This window comes from Triticum urartu, chromosome 3 (assembly GCF_003073215.2).
Source record: "Triticum urartu cultivar G1812 chromosome 3, Tu2.1, whole genome shotgun sequence".
In the NCBI taxonomy this organism is placed as follows: domain Eukaryota; kingdom Viridiplantae; phylum Streptophyta; class Magnoliopsida; order Poales; family Poaceae; genus Triticum; species Triticum urartu.
In genome coordinates, this window is record NC_053024.1 from 622173787 (window position 1) to 622181750 (window position 7964).

A 7964-nucleotide genomic window follows, 5' to 3' on the forward strand; every position below is an offset into this window, starting at 1 on the left:
CATTTTTTGCCATGAAATTTCCGTGCTTGCAAACTAAATTTGACATCATCACGCCAATATAAATTGCCATGAAAAATGTTCGATTTGCCATGCCAAAAAATCTGACGTCAGATTTTTAGCATTTCCCTTTTTTAATTCTTGGTTACCAAGTTGCCAAACTCGAATCATGTTTGTAAAGTGAAATTTTATATAGAACACAAAGATACACTCCTGTGAGTTCTGACTTTACAAAAGGGTGCAAACTACTAATACTCTATTAGAATATTTGAATCTACCAACATCTCAGGAAAACTTCACACCTATAGATGATAGCATTATCTAAAATGAAAGTAGGACATCTTTCAGAAAAGTAATGTTGATAAAGGAAAAGGTAATCAGAAATCACTAACCTTCAACTGGCAAATTATCCCTTACGGGTTGATTATTTAGCCAAAGGAAGCTCTGCACTTGTGAGACCAACATAAGCAATTCTTAGACCTCCGACACCCAGAATTATTTCCCAGCTGAACATTACCTTGGCTCTGACCATAATCATATGTAAGCTCTGTCATTGGAGGAATGTAGAATGCGATGTGTGGATATCCCTCATCACCAAGATAGTATAGAACTGGTTGCCAGAAAACATTAGGTGAGCAGCTGTGGTTCATAAAGCGAGCTATGTTGCCAGTCCGTTTTGCACTAATAACTATTGGCAGCTGCTTAGATGGTTCTTTTAAGTCGGAAGGACTAGATTCGCCCAATAATTCTGGTGCATAGTTCCATCTTACGTTCTGCTCCGAGGGAGGGGTCTCAAAGATGTAATCGTCTTCTGCATCAACAGCATTCTTGTCAATAATTCTGGTGCATAGTTCCATCTTACGTTCTGCTCGGATAGGATCCCAACTACGGAGGCCCCAACCTCGATCTCCCGTCTTAAACACTTCAAAGTGGATTTGGATACCTTTTTGTACAACCCGGTTCCGGCAATCATGTACACAAGTGCATGAATCATTGCACTCATATAACATAGGCATCCGACTAACAAGTGTGCCTGAAGCACTGTAAGGAAGGTCACCAGCATTTTGTATGCGTACAAGAACAGTCGTTATCACCAGGTAGGCACACGCTTATGCATTTGCAGCCTTGCATCTTTCTCATTGAGCTCAGGGAATTCACGTAGTTAAGTTTAGTTGTATAGATGAAGTGGCTAGGGCCTTTCTCGTCATCGACCTCATTTACAAGGCAGACAGGTTTACTTTCCACACCGTATGATATGTCGTTCAATATAACACGATCTCTAGAGGATGGATTTTCCCTCCATTTTTCAGTCTTCTTCCAAACTGCAATGCCATCAGGTTGTCCAGGTTCTCTCAGCAACTTGTGTTTAAACACATTGAACCCAGATTTCCCTTTCTCCACCCAGGCTTCTCTGATCTTGTAAAGGCCATCATATATGTATATCTTACCAGTTGAACAAGTCAAATCTCTCACAGTGCAAACAACTCTAATGGGATTACCTCTATACAAACTCCTCTCCAGTGCAAGATTACCTCTCTCAAGCTTTTGGTCATCCTTACCAGACATGCCATGTCCAGTGTAAACCAGAACATCTGGATCGTCTTCGGTATTTTCATACACACCAGCTGCAACGACGCTAATGGCCACAGGGTCCTCCTCCTTACCAAACTTAGCAGATATGTAATCTATCCCTACCATGCTCTGACTATTTAACCCTACCAGGCACATCTCGATTCTGAAGTAGAACATGTCACCAACCTCAACACCTGGAACCTCTCCAATCTTCTTACTCTTATTGACGCGAAGTTCAGCCTTCAAGTTATGCTGCTGCTTCGCTACTTGCTTCGCCTCATCCAGCAGCATGAGCCGTCGCCGCAGTGCATCAAACATAAAAAGTACATTATCTGCATATTCCCTGGGATCATCTGAAGACAAAGATGGCAGGTGCGGCAGGCTTGTGTCAATTTTCCTGGGCCGTCCATGTTTTGATGTGTCCCCACTGTCAACATCTTCAGAATAACTTGAAGGAGTCACTGAACTATCAGGCACACGCCTCGGCCGCCCTCTCTTCCTCTTACCACCCTCCAATAAGGTGACTGCAGGCGGAGTCTGCATAAGGGGCTCACTCTCTTTTGAATGAACTGGAGGAGTTATAGTATCTGAACCATCCTGCACAAGCTTCGGCCGCCCCCTTTTCTTTGTAACAGATTCATGTACGCTAGATGCAGGAGGTGTCTGAAAAATAGGTTTGCCGTCTATTATAGGCACTGAAGGAGTTGGTACAACAGAAACATCTGGCACACGTCTGGATCGTCCCCTCTTCTTCTTACCAGATTCCTGTGTGACGGCTGAAGGGGGTGTCTGGAGAACAATATTATTACCTTCTGGAGGAGCTGAAGGAACCAAATGAGGAGCCGTAGGAACCAAATGAACTGGAGGAGCCGTAGGAACAGTAGTATCTTGCACACGCCTGGGCCTCCCTCTCTTCTTCTTACCAGATTCCTGTGTACTGGCCGCTGGAGGAGTTTGCAACACCGGGGAGACCATTGTGTTGTTTGAAGTACCATTAGCATTAGCAGCTCCATTCATATGAACCATATATGGTTGCACCGGGTTGGGATCTGCAGGAGCGGACAGTGGTCGAATAGCCGTGCCATTTTCGCCAGGACAGAGCAGGCGCCGGGCAGATTCGCCATGCCGAAATGCGGCAGACGGCCAGCGATCTCGACACATCATGATCGACTGGCTGGCTGGCTCTGTGCTTGCATGATGCACAGTTGCACAGCAACGCAGTAGTAGCCCGTGAAAAACAATGTGAGAAAATAAAGAAGAGAATGGAACACCGATCATGTGCCGGTCGTCCAATCTCCGGTCTTGACGACAGACACAACACATAGACGTTGGAACTTGGGACGAGACCACCCCACGTCGCTGAGGATCCAATCAGAATCAGGTCTTGTTTAGTGGAGCTCACATACATGGTCACGTCACAGTTTCCAGGTCCTCCAACGGCGGGGTACCCTTCTGACCTGGGCCGGTTAAGGTAGTCCTGCTGCTCAATCAGTCCATGATGACAAATCACTAATCTATTTTAGTGTCCACTGCTTAATCTGCATGCAAGCTGGGGGCTATTCTTTGGCCAAGGCAACACTGACAAGAATGATGAGAGTGGGATAGAGTAATGGAACGGCGCTGTCAGGTACAATCAGGCCGGTTGCCTCGTCGCTCCCAGCCTTGCACAAGCTGTACGTTATTAACGCACATACACGGCCTAATAACTCCCTCCAAACACACTGGCTTTTGTCTCCCGAAATCGTCGTTGGTGTCACAATCAGCCGTCCTAACGTCCTGATTCCAGCATTGTTTTTTATGTCCTAATAACGTCAATAATTGTCCCTGTAACCTCTTTAGGGGGTCGACCGCTAGCTAATCACCCTCACCAATCGCTCTTTGGAATCATGGGGTGCTGGATTAGCGTAGTACGTACCATGAGCCGGGCCATCTGGGTTGCAACTTGCAAGGGGGAGTACGTACGTACTCTACTGGGCGCCAATGGGGTTACATGTGTGTGTGCAGGAAAGAGGAAAACCCCGCAAAATGATGGTGGATTAGCGCCCTAATCAGTCGGGCGTCGCTTTTGGTGGTAGTACATCACTTGGCCATGAATTGATGAAGGGATGTAGATAACCATTTTCGGGGTGGTGCATGCATGAGTTAGTGGGACGCATGCTTGCACAATAGTGGTGTTTGGGATATGATGATTGTGTGTCAAGCTGTCAGCCAACCGGCTGATGATGCATCCATAAAGCAGTAGGGTGCATACATGGTGCCCCTCGACTTCAATCACACGTCGGAGAGCAGTTCCCGTTTTTCGGTTGGATTTGGATGGGTGGGTTGTCAACACGCCAAGATTCCTCTGCTCTTGTTAGTGTTGGGGCTTTATTTGGGAGCAGGGGGTTGACAGGTGATGCCCAAACACCCCTGTCTGAACCTCGTTCTTCAGACATGCGGTGCAGTTTTGTGGAATTTGACAGAGAGGAGAGCCCCATCAGTAGTGATGCACAAAAAAAAGGTAGACGGTGTACTGTAAAAAAATACTACGGAGTAGATGGTTAAAAATATAAGTACTACTACAGGATCTAGTAGCACTTTTATTCTCCTGATCCATGAAGAACTAGCACGTGAAACTCAGCGAAACACTCGGGCCATCCTCCTCCAACGTCTAGATGCTTTGGATCACTGGCATTTAGCGGTGTCTTCGCATTGGATACTCATCCCGGCAGAAAACAACGTTCTCTTTTTTCAAAAGGAAGAAAGTACCACCACATAGGATCCATGCCCGTTCGAGCCACGCATCGACATGTCAGTACGCGAGTTCCTCTACATCACGCACGCGTGGCCGGTGTCTGTATCTGAAATTTCCATTTCACTTGCAGTTGCAGAACTAGCTGCCAATCGGGCTGATCGGCGCCTGGTCGGCCGCACGGGCTCAGGAACGTGCACGCTAGAGCCTGCAGCCGTGCGCAACGCCTGCTGCCGGTTTGGCCATTGGATGCTTGCTGCAAGGCGTACTACACAAGTGTGGTTATAGTAACATTGGGAGAAGCGTTTACGGAATGTGGGGTTTTGAATTGATAAACCTGCACGAGGAATGAACATACCGAGGGTGGTTTTGGGGTTCCCGGAAGAAGATGGTCAATGGAGCCTTGACACCAACGACTCACGAGGCGAATAGACTGCAGCAACCGTATTAAAATGCAATGGTTTCCATGTCGGGCTTGCGCGTATCCTCGCAAGCACCGGCTGGGTTTCGGTGGAATTGATATCGATGCTTCCCACATTTCGTGTGGCGAAGTCCGGTGAGACGGACGGGATGGGATCTACCCGTCGTACCCGATGGCGATGGACTTGCGCTTGCCGACACGTCCCAAGCCACGTCCGTGTCCTTTGTCTTCGCCCGGATCACCACGTCGAGCAGTGCGCCGCGGAAGTCTGCGTGCACGGCGACTAACTCCTGATGACGACGCCTTCGTGTTAAAATATCGTCTCGTCGGGACAAATCTTCGAGAGGAGGGAGGATCTTGGGAAGAATCCAAGCAGTTTTTACAAGAAAACGCTAAGCATGAGATGGGAAAGCACGGCCGTGCTTTTCTTACTGGAAGCCACATTGTCGTCGCGTGCCGTGGGTGGACAGGCGACGGAACACGGAGTTCGTGAGAGTGACCCTGCAATGCTGGCCAAGGCTGCTTCATAACTTCGCTTAGTTTCCGTGGGTGCTTCCATAATCCAAAGTCACGATATGCACCCAGCAAAAGGCCGCCGCCGGTTTGCGTGTGAATGCTTTTTCTGTTTTTTTTTACGATCATTAGGGTCTTCCGGCCCACGGATTCATCCCAAGACATCTGTTTGCGGTTGTTTCCTCGGTGTTGAGTATATTGTGTACGTGTATATTTGTGTGTAGAGCCTACCTTCTGTTTCCTTTGTATAGTTGAGATTGTAGCCCACCTCTATACTTATATATACGTGCCTAATGCACCGATTAATACATCGAGATTGCACATCTCATGACTTGTCCTTCTACATGGTATCAGACGCAGCACGATCCTAAACCCTAAAAGTCACCGCCGTCGCTACTCCCCGCCGCTGTCACCAGCCGCCGCTGCCGCCGCCACCCTCCTCCTGGTCGCCGTCGCAGCCGCTGGTCGCTGCCGCCTTTCTCCACCACCTAACCCGCCGCCGCCGCCTCTTCCCGAGGCCGCCGCCGCCGCTTACTCCCGCTTCCGCCTACGCCCTCCCTCTCCCGCGCTGCACCCTCCCCTCCCACCCGCGCCGCACCCGCACCACCCCACCCCCCTGCCACCTGCGCCGCCGCACCCCGTCTCCCTCTGCCCGCGCCGAGTCCCAAACCCTAACCCGCGCCATGAGCTCCTCCTCGTCCACCGTCTCCAACCCGTTCGCTGGTCCCGATGTCACTCTCGTCCGCGACCTCAACATCCATGAGCGTGCTCCGGTCAAGCTTGATCACACCACCGCGTCCTACTCCGCCTCGAAGCGGTATTTTTCGCTTGTGTTCCGTGAGTACCTCCTGCACGACCACGTGGACGGCACCGTGGATTCGGCGCTCATGATCAACGACGAGGAGTGGATGACCCTCGACGCCACCATCATCCGCTGGTTCTACCTCACAATCTCCAACGATCTCTTCCACACCATGGTGGACGACGAGGACGACGCCCATGCGGTCTGGACCAAGCTCAACGGCCTCTTCACCGACAACCGGCTGCAGCGCAAGGTCCTGCTCTACGGTGAGTTTTACGGGTGCCAGCAACTTGACTCATCCATCGATGATTTTTGCATGCGCCTCAAGAAGCTCGCCGATGAGCTCCGTGATCTCGGGGAAAAGATCGGCGACGAGCTCCTCATCAGCACCCTCTCCGGCGGCCTCAACGAGGATTTTGGGAACACCGCCTCCAACCTCACCCTCATCCCGGAGCCTACCTTCGCTAAGGTGGTCGCGTACCTCAAGTTGGAGGAGCGCCGGATGCGGGTGGCGCGGACTCGCGCGACCCACACCGCCCTCGTCGCCGGCACCCGCGGGGGTCCAGCCCCGCCACCGCCTCGCCCGACGCCGCCACAGCCGGCGGCGCCCACCTTCCTGCCAGGCTTCCTGCCCGCCCCGGCCGCCCCCTTCCCACCGCCCCAGCCGGCGGCCAATGGGGGGGGGGGGTTGTCGCGGCGGCCGTCGTGGTGGCCGCAAGCAGGGGGCGCAGGCGCTCAGGGAGGAGCACCCCGCCCACTGCAGCATGCTTCTCAGCCGGCCCCGTGGTACACCGGCCAGAACCCATGGACCGGCGTTGTGCACGCCTACTCCGTTCGTTCTCTTACACGTGAAAATCCGGTTACCGTTGAATTTGACGAATATGGTTTTTTTGTTAAGGACGCTCGCACGCGGATGGTGCTCCACCGATGTGACATCCTAATCCTGCCACCGTTCGCCACATACTTCGGAGTTTTTCTTTCACGTGTAATAAGAACGAGGATCACTCGTGTCATGCATGTCGCCTCGGCAAACATGCTCGTCTTCCGTTTAGGGATTCTTCTTTTGTTGCTTAGTACCCATTTGAGTTAATGCATAGTGATGTTTGGACCTCTCTTGTTGCCAGTAATACGGGATTTCTTTATTATCTTGTCATACTTGATGATTTTTCGCATTATGTGTGGACCTTCCCGTTGCGCCACAAGTCGGATGTTATATCCACTCTCGCCGCTTTCTACTCCTATGTTCTCACGCAGTTTGGTCGTCCCATTCTCGCGTTGCAGACAGACAATGGGAAGGAGTTTCACAACCTTGCTGTTCGTAATCTTCTCACCACACATGACATGATTTTTCGTCTCACTTACCCGTACACCTCGCAGCAGAACGGTCGCGCTGAGCGCATCCTTCGCACTCTCAATGACTGCGTTAGGACTCTTCTCTTTCATGCCAATGTGCCTCCGCGCTTTTGGCCCGACGCTCTCGCCACCGCTTATCTCCTCATCAACATCCGCCCATGTCGTACTCGCGGGAACTTTACACCTCATCATCTTCTCTTCGGTGCACCCCCTCTTATGACACCTCATCATCATCTTCTCTTTGGTGCGACATATGCCAACGGATGGCTTATCATGATGGGGGCGAGTAGAACGTCGCCGGTGCCTGGAAACGGGATGAGGCGAAGACATGCACGCCGACGAATCTTACCCAGCTTCGGGGCTCTCCGGGGAGATAATACCCCTACTGCTGCTCTGCGGGGTCTCCGCATGATCACTATGGCCAAGTGTTTACACGGTGGCTCCTTGAGCTGTTTCTGGTGGTAGAAGAGGGCAAGGCTAGCTCTCTCCTTCTATCTGGTATGGTCTAGAACTACTGAGATCCAACCCCTTGCATGGGTGCCCTGGGGGGTTTATATAGGCCTACCCCCCAGGGG

At 51.3% G+C, this 7964-nt stretch overlaps 1 pseudogene; it reads right to left on the reverse strand.

Annotated features, from left to right (window-relative positions):
- Positions 1–271: 271 nt before the first annotated feature.
- On the reverse strand, positions 272–2733 carry LOC125547039 (annotated as a pseudogene).
- Positions 2734–7964: the final 5231 nt, after the last annotated feature.